Raw genomic sequence first — 14839 nt, 5'->3', positions numbered from 1 at the left:
TTTTATGCTTTATTGTATTTGCTCTGTGACTCACCATCGAGTGAGATTGTGGTACTTGATCCTGTCAGTGGCCTCGTCGGACTAGATCCGAGGGATTGACGGGTTATTCCCATTTAAGTGTGGTCTAACCTCTAAGGCGGGACTTAGGCACTTAAGTCGGAATAATTCGGGCAGTTCCGCCACACTGAGCCCCTGGCGTCCAATCAGCAATAAAGTCTGCTAACGCTTGGGACTGAATCGAAGATCTATGAACATAGTCAATGCAAAATTCATTGAGTTCCGCAGCCCATTTTCCAACCCTTCCAGTAGCTTCTCTATTTCTCATAATATCCTTCAATGGTTGTGAAGAAGGAACAATTATATTGTATGCTTGAAAGTAATGCCGAAGCTTCCTGGAAGCCATCAAAACAGCATACAGCACCTTCTCCAATTCTGTATAATTTTTCTTTGATAAACTAAGGACTTCAGAGACGAAGTATATTGGGACTTGCTTTTTGACTTTCCCCTCAAGCTTCTCTTGGACAAGTGCCGCACTTACCGCTGAGTGCGAGGCTACCACATATAACAATAGAGGAGCCCCTGGCGTTGGTGGAGTTAATGTCGTTAAGTTTATCAAATACTGCTTCAGCTCGTCGAAGGCTTTCTGCTGAACTGGCCTCCATTGAAAAACTTCGGCTGACTTCAACACTTAAAAAATGGTAGATTTCTCTCTGCTGATCTAGATATGAATCGGTTTAGAGATGCAAGTCTTCCCGTCAGTCGTTGAGCCCCTTTCTTTGTGCTAGGTGGTTCCATTCGAAGAATAGCTTCGATTTTATTTGGATTAGCCTCAATCCCTTCTGTTGAAACTAGGCAACCAAGGAATTTCCCCTTCTTTACTCCGAAGACACACTTTTCTGGATTCAGCTTTAGACCGGCCTGTCTAAAATTAGCGAAAGTCTCCTGCAGATCAGCAATGTGATTTTCTTGCTTCGTGCTTTTTACAATGATATCATCAACATAAGTTAGCACATTTCTGCCGATCTGAGAATGAAGAACCTTCGCTGTCATTCTGCTGAAGCTTCCTCCAGCATTCTTGCGCCCCTCAGGCATCCGAAGGTAACAATATGTTCTACTAGGGGTTATGAAGCTAGTTTTTGGTTCATCCTCCTTCTTCATCCAAATTTGATGATAGCCTGAATAACAATCCAGCAGACTCATAAGCTCTGATGTAGCTGCTGCATCAACTAGGGAATCTATCCTTGGTAATGGAAACTCATCTTTCGGACAAGCCTTGTTGAGATCAGTAAAATCAATGCACATCCTCCATTTGCCATTGGCCTTTTTTACCATAACAGTGTTGGCTAGCCATTCTGGGTATTTTACCTCTCTGATGACTCCAACGCTAAGGAGTCTTTTTACTTCATTCCGAGCACCTTCGGCCTTGTCATCAGACATCTTCCAAAGCCTTTGCTTTCTGGGTCTAAAGGATGGATCAACATTGAGCGAGTGTTCAATAACATCCCTGTTGACTCCGCATAGATCATTAGCTGACCATGCAAAAACATCTTTGTTGTTGAACAGAAACCTTATCAAGGTTTTCTCCTGTTCTTCGGACAGTTGAGATCCTAATAGCACCTTCTGCTCTGCTATGTCATCGCATAAGAGCATGGGCTTTGGCTGATTAGCCGAAGCAGCTTTCTCCCTTCTGTACTTGTATTGCTCACAAGCTTCAGCTCCATCTATGTTATGGATTTCTTTTGAGTCTGTCCAGTTTCCTTCGGCCCTTCTGGCAGCTTCCTGACTTCCATGAATAGCAATGGGCCCTTGGTCCGAAGGTATCTTCATGCAAAGATAAGCTGGATGAAGAATTGCTTCAAAAGCATTGAGAGTACCACGACCAATGATTGCATTGTAAGGGTATTCCATGTCAACAATATCAAACACAACTTGTCCAGTCCTTGTATTGTTGATAAATCCGAAGGTTACTGGCATTGTGATTTTGCCAAGTGCTACAATCTGCCTTCCTCTAAAGCCACAAAGGGGATGTGTGGCATCATGGATCTTGTCTTCGGGCTCTTGCATCTGTCTGAAGGCCTTGGCAAATATGATATCAGCTGCACTGCCTGTATCAACCAAAACATTGTGGACCAGAAATCCTTTTATCACACAAGAGATAACCATAGCATCATTGTGCGGGTAATCCTTGAGCTGAAGATCCTCTTGAGAGAAGGTAATTGGGATGTGAGACCATCTTGACTTGATGAAGGGTCCTTGTACCCCTACGTGTTGTACTCTTCTCTGTGCCTCCTTCTTCTGTTTCTTGTTGGCCGGCTCTGAGCATGAACCGCCTGTTATTGGGACGATCAGCTTCGGAGCCGAAGCAGTTCCAGCTTGGTTTTTGAACGAAGCCATCAACTCAAAAAGTGGAAGTGAGTTCACCAGAGGTGGGCGCCAATGTTGGGGACTTGTTCTCAAATGCTATGAATTAAGAACAAGGCAACATAGAAATTCTTAAATGTTATAGTCCTTCGTCCTTCGAAGCATTATTTCCCTTGGGATATAATGTATTCCGGACGAAGGTTATGAAGGTCATACCTTCACAAACATAACGAATAATGAGGAAGGATAAAAAGTATGAAAAATAATTTAAACACATGATTATTATTATTAACTTATTTCTATTTCATTATTGTAGAAATGACAACAAGTTACAAATGTACCTTCGGCTTGAAGGAAATAAAAAAATACCAGCGTGAAGCAAAAAAGCAAATGCCCGATGCGTGACTACAGGAGAGCGCATGAACAGTACAGGGGTACTGTTCACCTATTTATAGGCACAGGGCGCAGCCTGTGTATAATTACATTTATGCCCTTTACAATGAACCACAATAATGACACAGAATATCATGAGTCTTTAAGTCATTTCATCTTTAAGTCGGTTCACCCCTTCGTCTTGAGACATGTCACTGTGCCGAAGCTTTATATTCGATAGCTTCGGTGCTGCTTTGGAGAGGATCTGCCAAAGGTGTTTATTTCTTTAGGATCTTCGGCAACGATGCATACCCCTAACAACACCAAACATAAGAACAAACCGCGTAATAATAATCTACGCGTTGCTACGAGATCGCGGGATCGAGAACTACTAAGATCAGAGTCATGGTTAAGGAGTTATAATCTTACAAAAGATCTGTGTGATTAAAATATTAAACTATATTATAAATTGGTTAATATCAATCATATGAGAGGTTATTCAACTTTAATCTAAGTCATAAATTGACCATAAATTATATTCTAGTAGATTATAATGATAAGCAGATTAACAAGACTAACCAACATAAGTTAAATAGAAATCTAATTATAAAATAATGGGACATGGTATAATAAATGTTATTGCATAGTAAATATTTATACGAGACTAACGCAACTTGAACGGATCAATTCGGAGTTTAAATGGGGAAGTTATGAATTTCCAAAGATTTTATGTATTTAATATGAGATTAATTAGGAGATGAGTTTTATTATTGATTTCATGTCAAAACAGAGGCAATAGGTGATAAACAACATTATTACAAAATTATAGAAATTGGAATGGACTGAAAAGAACTTCATATGAATTTTGTATGAATTAAACAAGTTCTAGGAATTATTTTATATTAAAAAAATCATTTTCTAATTCAATTTATATGTTTTTCCTATTCACGGGACTGCAACACAATTGCAGGAAAGACCAGGGGTTAAAGCGCAAGACTTCCCAAGACACAGAGCACCCCAGACGAGGATGATGGGTTTATTTGTATAAAGGTCAAGGACTCTTTAGCAAACTTCCACGAACGAAGCGGTACGGGGCTAGATCGGCCGCTAGATCTTGATCCGATGGCACACATTAAATTCATGAGCCGCCGAACCGTTACTCTATCATGCCCTACGGATCTAGATCCTATGGTCCATATTCCATTATAACCCGGATCTAATCCGAGCCCTCCGCCAAAGATCAACGGTCTGGATCAAGCAGGGTGAACCGGTATCCCGTGCTTCAAGTCCCCGCCATTCACACACGATCCGACGGCCCTGCGTAATCGCCCCCAACTCCAGAGCGCCCAGGCGGCAGCGCCACCCACCCGACGATGGTGAACCCGCCGGAGCGACATGCTCCTACCCCTCCCGGGCCTATTTCCTTAGCCGAACGACACTACAGGAACTAGAGATGAACGCGAGTCGGGGGAAGGAGTCCATACCGTGAATCACGCCGAGCTGTGCCCTGCCCACGAAGGTGTGTAGATCCGCGGCGGCGCCATTACTCCGGTGAGCAATCAATGGCGCCAGAGGCAGTAATCCCCCGTGGCAGCCGGTCCAAGATCACCCCACGCACCAGCGCTTATCCCCGGTCTCCCAATTCCACGGATTATCAGCGTCAGTGGGCAATTGAGGTGGTTGCAATTTCACTCCCTCGCGCGGTGAAGTCTGGCGGCGGCGTGCAGATAGGGGAAAGCCATGGGGTTTGGCGTAGACATTTTATAGGTCGTGAATCCCGCACCCGAAGGCTCCATGTAGGACTCGGTCCCCGCACTTGTCGTGGTTGCCTACGATTCCCACGCTGCGCGCCGTCTATTGAGTCCGTTCGAGGAGATGCCTGACGACGTGGCCCCACCAGAAGTGAAAGGGGGCGCGTGTTCAGCTGAGAGGGACACTGGGATTGGGCCCAAGCGTCGCAACACCCCCCCGCGATTCGCGTCGGTATCCCGAGCTCCGCGGAGACGAGTGCGCATGGGGGAAGATGACCACCGCGACACTGACCCGATGGCCCCACCCACAGAGACCAGCGAGAGCGGTGTCCAATTCTGGGCCGATGCGCGCAGTGGCCAACTAACCAATGGGTCCTCGTAGTCAGCGAAGAACCGAGCGTGCACGCGATAAGCGGCTGCCAGCGGGCCACGCGCGTGGTGGAAGGGGAAACAGGTTGCGCGGAGGTTAATGGCCAGGTTGGGCCAGAATCGGTTGATAGGAGCCCAGTTAGGCTTTCTCTTTTCCTTTTTCTTTTTTAATTTTTATTTTTCCTTCTTTTTGTTTTGACATCTAAATTTGAATTTGAATCTTTTTATGAGTTTAATCCTGAATCAACTGTACACATTCAAATCCCAGTATAGCAGTAATATATTTTATTATATATATATATATTTATACTTATTTTACTCACATAATATTTTATTTCTCCTCTTTTCTCAAATTCTAAAATTTCCTTTTCCATTTTAGAGTTCCCACTTCAAATTTAATTTAAATTCAACCCCCCATTTTGAACTTCAAATTTGCAAGTGTCGAGGTTAACACTAATGTGATTATAATATCTACTGTTTACAATATTATTATTTACTCTTTTCCTTGTTATTTATTTATGGAAGAAATAAATAGTTCCATTAAATCCCCTTTCCTATTTTCCATTTATGTTTTTATTTAGATTTGGAGGTCAAGTTTATGTTCTCCATAAAATGCTTCACCAAAATTATCTTCAAAAGGTTAAACTTACCTTAACTATTCATTAGTTACTTATTTACTTTAATAAGATAATCCCTAATATAATCTTTATTAAAAGGTAACTTAACTTAAGTTTCTTGTTTAAGAGTATCTACAAATTTATTATTAAGAGGGGATATCTTAATAATATTATTATTTTTTTCCTCTACCAAATTTAGGTATTACAAATTCTACCCCCTTAACAGAAATCTCGTCCTCGAGATTTGTAAGAAAAGGGATGATGCATACTTTATGAACAACACATATGCACAAATAAAAATCTCAGCATGATGCATACTTTATTAGCAACACATGGGGTCAATAAAACCTTTTTATTCCTCCTAAAATAGTATCATACCATTTACTAACAAAAGTAACATTTAGATCTTACAAATAGTAGTAACGTGTATATATATATATATATATACATATATATATATTTATATATATGTTTATGTAGCTTGGTGGAGCTGCTGGTGGTGGTGGAGGTAGTGGGTGTTGTTGTTGTCTTTCCAACTGTGCTTGCCTTATTTCTCGACGTATCTCCAGCTGGTCCTGACGTATTTACTCGCGTTCTTGTCTTATATGATTTTGTAATTCGGTAACCATGTTTGCCATTTGTTGTATTAGCATCATTTGGGTGGCAATCACTTGGTCGATTCCAACCGGTGGAGTATTCATTAATGTTTGCTGTTGCTTGATAATCTTCCCTTCCTGGTGTTGACCATGAAAGTTAGAAGCATATAGTAAAATAGTTTGCAATGGAAATTATTTGGTAGACAGAACGAATAGGCTAGTATCTGGTTATGAACTGAAGATTATTTGGCAGGGTTTAATCTTTGTTTTATGTCCAGATTGGGGTAACTAGTCGTATAAGGTGAATATCCAAGGTAGGATAGAATTTTGTCAAGATGAGATAGATATGGGTGAGATATACTACATGATGTAGATTAAAGTTTGTTTAATGTTAGGTAGAAATAGACAGGTTATGCAATTCAACATGACACTATTGGTTGGGTTAGCTCTTTTCCTCATGGTTGAGTTGGTCTAATGTGCTAAGTTTAGTTTACACCTGGCTAGAAGGGTCCAAGTACCACCAATCTATTTAAGCAGACCACATTGGATTAGATCTCACTAGATTCCATAATCCTATTTAAGAATATCATTTAGTTGAGCATATCCCGCTGACTTTATCTTTATGAACTTCTAGTATTTTTTATACACCTGAATTTTTTTTGCCATTAACAGGTGTGGCATAGGAAACAAGGATACATTAGATTTTGGCCATTAGGTGAGTGTAGAGATGATTTGGGGTAAAAGGAAGTTTAGTATTGGAGACTTTTATTCCAGGTGGTGGATCTTGATTCATCCGAAGATCTTGTATCTTTCATTGCCGAAGTTAACCTTCCTCTTGGGTTTGATTTAAGGACCATCAATTGTGGTATTAGGTGTCATTATCTGAGTTGGGATAGCAATTATGGGTACATAGGGTAGGTAGATTAAACTGAGTTTTGCTTTGCTTTTGGGATGAATGAGTTGGGCAACCTATAACATAGGCTAGGTCGTGGTTTCTCGGACAAGTTGGTCTAAGACACCAGTTTAGATTTAAAACTCATTTATCGGAATATGGTTTAGTTAATACTTGTAACATAGATTAGACCATACTAGTTTAGGTAGAGCTGCCAAGGTAGAATATATATTATTAGGATATGTTAAAATCTTTTGAGATAAGATGGATGCTATGGTGTAGGTAGGTCAGAATCATTGTCGATTAAAACAGAGGGGTCATGCAACTATCGGGTGGTTGAGGTAGTTGCATATGGCCAGGTTGGACTAAGACTCCAATTTAGGTTAAAACACATTTACAAGAGTAGGATCCGATCTTATTTTACTGGTATTATCTAACATGTTTGTTCATTAGATTGGATCTAATCATATTAGATGGGATTAGAATTAAATACCCAGCTGGGGATCTCCAACCACACGACATATGTAGCACTTAACCCTTGCATATGTCAACTCGCCACCGGGTTTCTCAAGACCAGACTATGTTCACACCAACCGAGAGCACAGATACACCACCATCCAGCCTCTTGCCATAGAGGGTACACGCTACTCTCGCCATCTCTCCACTCCTATTTTGTGTTGGCCTTCTGGTATTGGTCTGCCCGAGGTAAAGCTTACCCATGATGAGGCATGTGGCCAGTTATAAGGTCCTCAATCATCAAGCCTACATCGATACGGTCCTTAATCGACTCAGACAGAGACACTACACCGAGACTTCCTTCTCGTGCAAGTCACCCGCTCGGTCTCAACTTTATTATTTAAAACCCAATGTTTGGTACCTGGCAGAGGTACATCTTTTCAGATGTTGAACCTATCAAGGCCATGATGGATTCACCATCAAAAGTATTTTGTTTGTAAAAATTCCCATCCACCGTGAAGCATCACCTTTTGTTTTAAAACAAAACATTTTGTTTTTCGAAAGCAAGGCTAAGCATCATAAAAATCCTTTTCATAAAAGGGTATCAAGGAAGGGTATTCATTTTTCCAAGGAAGGAAATGCATCAACGGTTTAGCACACAACTCATATCACCTAATGCATCAATTCAAGTGATAAAGAGTTTAAAAACACAAGGAAAGGGTAAATGCACCGGGGCTTGCCTTGTGTTGTAGGAGACTCAGGATCTGTTCCACAAATATCAAAGTAGAAACTAAGATGAGGAAGGGGCTTAAGCGTTTTGCCTGTCTTGCTAAGCGAACATCAAACACATGAACATGCGAGAGTTTAGAGTGGTTCAGGCCGCCGGAGCGTAACACCCTACTCCACTGTATGTTGGATTGCTGTGGAAGCTTGAGAATTGAGAGTCTAAGTTGAGTCTAAGCCTAAAGATTGAACTTGTGTTGTAACGTTGCATGCCTCCCCTTTTATAGCTAAAGGGGGACATGTAAAAGAGTACTGAGCCCCGACATGTGGGCCCAGGAACATAGTGGATGTAGCTACTAATATCTTCTGCCGGAGCAATCTTCTTGCGCCCTGACACCCGAGATGTGCATAGTCTCGGTGTGCAGGGGGAAGCTTCTCACATAAGGGATGAGTATAGTGCACCACGCAGCACGAGCGTACTGTTTCGGCAACAGACTGGACAGGTGCGCCGTCTGAAGGGTGGCCCTGGCGGTGCCTGCCAGCGGAATGGACAGGACGCAATAAATGCCGTGGGGGCACATCACCTGTCAGAAGGGTGGACAGGCGGCGTGTCCCCTCCGCAATAAATGCGGAGGCCGCGCGGCTCAGAGCCCTTATGTCACGCTCCGCCCGCTGGCCTACGTCACGGACAATCAGCCATGAGGCCGCAATAGACCTTCGGCCGAGCGGGGAGCGGAGGCGCTCCGGATAGAGCCTGGACACGCGTCAATACCGGACCTATGCCTAGGTTACGACACTTCCTCTCCTAGGACCTTGTTATGGGTGGTCCGGAGCCCACTTGATGGGGTATGAACCCTATCCAATGACTCCGGGCTGCTTTGCTTCGGGGGTCCGGGTTGTGCGCATAGGGGTCCTGCACCTTCTGGGCCTAACGGCGTCGTCTCTAAGAACGCCACCTTAACTGCTCACAAGATACCCCTGAGGCTATTCTCCGTGCGGTTAAGGGTAGCTGCGCAGGCATCATGCCTTTATACCGTAGTAAGGGGTACCTCTAATCTAGGGTACCGACAGTGGCCCCTGGGCCCGCCTCAGGGGAGGATGTGAGCCTGCAGGTGGGGCCAGAGTTTGACTGGTGATCGGCTCGCAGCTCCTACGCACCCGTTGATGCAGTTACTACCGGCCCGCCTATGGTCACGCCGACTGCCACGCCTGCCCCGCAGCTGACTGGCCCATGACCTCCGTACTTAATGTCTTTGTTGGGCCATGCGCGGGGTGCCTCGAGTCACTGCATCGGTTTTGAAAATTTATCTCCTTAGCCTTCTGCGACGGCCTCGAGAAGGCGCGGTATTGGCGCGAGCGGCGGTGCGACTTTCCTTTACCTAGGAACCGGCGCGCCGGATGTATGACATGTGGGCCCGGGCCCCCATGCCAGAGGTTGGACCACCAGTTGCAGCGAAGCTAAGGGGGCACGCAACCGCGGGGCGGTTGCATGCTCCTTGTGTGGTGGTTCGCCTCCTTGACCGCTGGTTGTGGTGAAGATGGAAGGGCGAATAACCGTAGGACGGTTGCACGCTCCTTGTGCGGTGGTTCGCCTTCTTGACCGCTGGCTGCGGCGAAGGTGGAAGGGCGTGTAACCGCAGGGCGGTTGCACGCTCCCTGTGCAACGATTCGCCTTCTTCGCGCTTCGGGCCAGCTTGTACGACATGTGAGGCCTGGCCCCCATGTCATAGAATGGGAACCCTGACGCACGTCGAGGGAGACCTTACCCGTGATGCTTTGGGGCACGAGCGGGGAAATCTGCCTTTAAAAAGGAGTTCATCCCTCGAGCAGTAGCCATGCCTCGCTTTTCTTTCGTTCATCGTGCCCTTCTGCCTTTCGTGCCTCTAGATGGGGCACGCCGGTGTTCGCTGGAGGGATCCTTGGCAGGGCCACCCCCTTAGCGGTCCCACCAGCGGGGAGCTCACGCTTTTCGTTTCCTGCGCGGCGGTGCTGTCGATCTTGTCTTCTTCTTGCTGCTGTTGGAGGAGCGTGACCTTATGGGGGTTGGCGCTCTTCTGCCATCGCTCAGCTTGGATGGCTTTGGCACCGCCTCCAATGCTGCCTCCCGCCTTTGACCGGAGCGTGGCTGTCAGTCCACCGCACGGGCGACAGTCACGTCGTGCGTAGGTCCGCCGCATCCGTGGCATCTCCCGTGCCGCCGGCCGCACTGTTCCGACACCGTCCAGAGGGTTGTACTAGACGTTGTACGCCATGGAGGTGGCAGCCGCGTTCTTGGATGGTCTTGTCCTCACTCCGTAGGAGGGCAAGAGCGAGGACCTCTTCGTGCGCGGTGAGGCGGCCGCCGTCGCCGTAAGCCACCGATGCAGAGGTGGTCGTCGCCGCGGGTGAGGCTGCCTGGTGCACAGGTGGCCGCCGCCGCTGGCGAGCCGTTGGTGCTGAGGTAGCCGCCTCCGCTAGTGAGCCGCTTGGCGCTAGCTACCCACGCAGTCCTACTGGTGTGGAGGTAGTTCATACCTATAGAGTAGAGATGGAGCTAGGACTCCACTTGAAGGCGGATGTAATACTTTTGCTTTTTGTAAGGTACTTTTGAGTACTATTTAACAAGCAGTATTAGCACTTATCTGTGTACCACTTGTCCCTGTTGTGCGTGGTGTAACCGATTCCTCCTTGGTACTTGGCCCCCCTGGGATGTAGGCTCAATTTGTCAAGGCTACAGACCAGCGTACCTAAGAAAGAGTTTGGTGGTGGCCCCCAAGAGGTAGCCTCGACTGGGACCTGGGCCTGCACACAGCTTCGGCTAGGGAGCATTTGTAGTACACCCACAGGGCCCGTCATCTGACACTAGCCATCCTTTGATACATGCTCAGGACCTACAGGGTCTAGTCTGGGAGGCCAAGTTGTGCGTCCGGACCCCCTGGATGGTGGTTCTAGGTACTAGGACACTTGTCGCAGAGTGGTGGAGTGTGCAGGCCCACGGTACGGAACCAGGCTGAGTGGCTACACGGGCTCTAGACCACCCCAGGAGACAAATGTCCATTCTCTAGTTCCAGACCCTAGGTTGTCGGACCCACAGGACTTATAGCTCCAAATACTAGCTACCCATCACGGAGTGGTGGAGTGTGCAGGCTTTCGGGTACGGAACCAGGCTAAGCGGCCACATAGGCTCCGGACCACCCCATGGAACGGGGTCCCGTTCTCTAGAGCCGGCTCCTAGGCTATCGGGCCCTCCTGCTTTCGCAGAGAGGTCCTAAACTGCAATCCTGGCTGTTCAATTCGGATGTCATTATGTCTGATGGAAAGGGAACTGTTCGGGTGGGTTAGATAAAATAATATCTGAAAAACTGCAAGGTAAGACCATGGAGCAGTAAGATGAAACTATCATAGGGGCACATCTGAGGGTTAATTCTTTTCTTTATAACTTATCATGCATGGGTGCAGACCAACAGGACGGGCTTATGGGGACGGACCTCACCGGGTTGGCGTAAACATATGCGTTACCTAGTTACAAAAGGGAGAATAATTCGACCCCTCAGGCTTGCTCCTATGCATAGAACTTACAGAGATGCTCCAGTGGCCAGGAAGAGGTACTCCTTCAGTCGTAGCTAGACGGTCACCCTTGGGTCGGCATATTCCCGTTACCTTGAAGGGTCCTTCCCAGCTAGGGGAGAGTTGCGGATCCCTTCTTCGTTTGGTACTTGCCGTAGGACTAGGTACCGACCCTAGGTTCCCATCTGCGTTTAACGTGGGGGCCCTCGTCTTTGGCAGTGGCCATTTCTGCATGGGCTTGTCAGAAGCCTGGACTCGTGGGGAATCCAGAAGGGTTTCCGGGGGAAGGCAGGCTTTGGCCCCATAGACCGGGGAGCATGGGGTCCCTCTGGGGGTTCATCTAGTTGTCCCGATCGGAGTAGGAGCCTCCGGTGAAGACATCCTTTAGGTCCCTCTCAGGTGACTGATACCCGAGGTCCCGTTCGGCAGCGGCCACCTCGCCGTCGTCGACCTTTTCTTTGCCAGGTCGGCGACGAGGTGGGGAGCCATCCCTGGGAGACTGCTCGCGCCGCTCGCTGACGCGTTTCGCGAGGTCAATGATCTCACGACACTCCACGGCGCTGTGGCGACCATTGGGGTGCACAGGGCATGAGCCGCTCTTATCCCTCTGTGGTCGTGGGCGTTTGTTGCGGTCGCCCCGGCCCCCGGTCACGGCTACAACGACTAGAGCGGTGGACCACGACCTCTAGTAGTCGCGGTCCTTCTTCTTTTTCTTCTTACCATCCTGGGGGACGACACTCGAGCCACCCGACTGGGCAGCCCCAGTTTGTGGGGTCAAGTGCCATGCACGACCCTCGGCTGCTCTAGCGCATTTGTCGGCCAGAGCGAAGAGTGTGGGGACAGTCTCCACGTCATGCGTGGCCAACTTCTGCAACATTTTCTCATCATGCACTCCCTGTCGGAAGGCTGTGATGATGGAAGCATTGGAAATGCAAGGTATAGTACCTTGCACCTTGGTGAAGCGGGAGATGAACGTCCGGAGGGTCTCCCCGGGCTCCTGCCTCATCGCATGGAGGTGGGCCTCCACACCGTGCTGCTGGTAAGCACTGGCGAAGTTCGCAACGAACCGCGCGCAGAGCTCTTCCCAGGAGTAGATTGACCCTGGGGCGAGGATCATGAGCCAAGTTCGGGCAGGACCAGACAAGGCAACATGAAAATATGTTGCCATCATAGCGGTGTTCCCACCGGCTGCTGTGATAGCGGTGACATACACCTGCAGGAACTCCGACAGATTTGATGTTCCGTCGCACTTTTCCGGCAGGTGCGGTCGGAACTTGGGTGGCCATGATGCCGCGCGGAGATGATCCGCGAGAGCAGCGCAGCCCACGCCGGCCAAGGGGACACCCGCTTGGGATCGAGTGCCCATTGGGGCCTGCGGTGCTACCGTAGCGAAATCTTGATCGAGGTTGCGGCCCTCAATGTTTTGGCAGCGCTCGCGCACCCTTTCCAAAGAGATCTGGGCGTCCTCTCCCGCGCGCCTGCGGTTGAGTTCAGCCCGAAGGTCGTTGGTCTGTGCGCCCCTTGTTGAGGGTGACCGCACAGACGTCGATGCCTCATGTTGGCGCTGGGATGACTGTGACCTCGACCTAGTTGAGGTAGAATGCACCATGCCGAGCAGTCGGTCGACGTCGTCCCGCTACTGCTTCATGGCCCCTGGTAAGGCCATGGAGCTTGGAGGGTGTCGCAACAACTCCCTGGCTGCTGACAACGCTCCCGGAGCGGCCCTCGACGGTGTCTGGGATGTCTGTGCAGCTGTATGCTGTCGTGCAGCGTACACAGCAGCAGTGCCCGGCACTGGGCGATTGGGAACCTGTGGCGTGGAGGAAACAACTTCTTCCTCCACTAGGAAATCCGTTGATGTCTCGGCGCGGTGCTCAACGATTGCACCATCATGCTGAGCGAGAAAACCAGCAAAAACCTAATGCCTAGCCCCCTACATGGCGCGCCAAATGTCGGAGAGGGAATTCTCCGGCCGGGTGGCGGAGTGGACTCGCCCTAAATCCTAAGATGAGGAAAGGGCTTAAGTGTTTTGCCTGTCTTGCTAAGCGAACATCAAACACATGAACACACGAGAGTTTAGAGTGGTTCAGGCCGCCGGAGCGTAACACCCTACTCCACTGTATGTTGGATTGCTGTGGAAGCTTGAGAATTGAGAGTCTAAGTTGAGTCTAAGCCTAAAGATTGAGCTTGTGTTGTAACGTTGCATGCCTCCCCTTTTATAGCTAAAGGGGGACATGTACAAGAGTACTGAGCCCTGACATGTGGGCCCAAGAACATAGCGGATGTAGCTACTAATATCTTCTGCTGGAGCAATCTTCTTGCGCCCTGACACCCGAGATCTGCATAGTCTCAGCGTGCAAGGGGGAAGCTTCTCGCATAAGGGATGAGTACAGTGCACCGCGCAGCACGAGCGTACTGTTTCGGCAACAGACTGGATAGGTGAGCCGTCTGCAGGGTGGCCCTGGCGCCGCCTACCAGCGGAATGGACAGGACACAATAAATGCCGTGGGGGCACATCACCTGTCAGAAGGGTGGAAAGGCGGCGTGTCCCCTCCGCAATAAATGCGGAGGCCGCGTGGCTTAGAGCCCTTATGTCACGCTCCGCTCGCTGGCCTACGTCACGGACAATCAGCCATGAGGCCGCATTAGACCTTCGGCCGAGCGGGGAGCGGAGGCGCTCCGGATAGAGCCTGGACACGAGGTAATACTAGACCTATGCCTAGGTTACAGCACTTCCTCTCCTGGGACGTTGTTATGGGTGGTCCGGAGCCCACTTGATGGGGTCCGAACCCTATCCAATGGCTCCGGGCTGCTTTGCTTCGGGGGCCCGGGTTGTGCGCATAGGGGTCCTGCGCCTTCTGGGCCTAACGGCGTCGTCTCCGAGAACGCCACCATAACTGCTCACAAGATACCCCTGGGGCTGTTCTCCGCGCGGTTTAGGGTAGCCGTGCAGGCATCGTGCCTTTATACCGTAGTAAGGGATACCCCTAATCCAGGGTACCGACAAATATGCAGTTACAATAGGAACATACTAAGTTATTTCTTGAATATAACTTTCCTTCACGGTACACCTGAGTCACTAGGGTTTTCTGAGTTAGTATCCTATCAGGGTTAAGCAAATTCTATTCTAGGAAGCTAGGGTTTTGGATTTGGGAT

This window comes from Zea mays, chromosome 4, assembly GCF_902167145.1.
Source record: "Zea mays cultivar B73 chromosome 4, Zm-B73-REFERENCE-NAM-5.0, whole genome shotgun sequence".
Classification (NCBI taxonomy): domain Eukaryota; kingdom Viridiplantae; phylum Streptophyta; class Magnoliopsida; order Poales; family Poaceae; genus Zea; species Zea mays.
Note: the sequence above shows the minus strand (reverse complement) of the source record.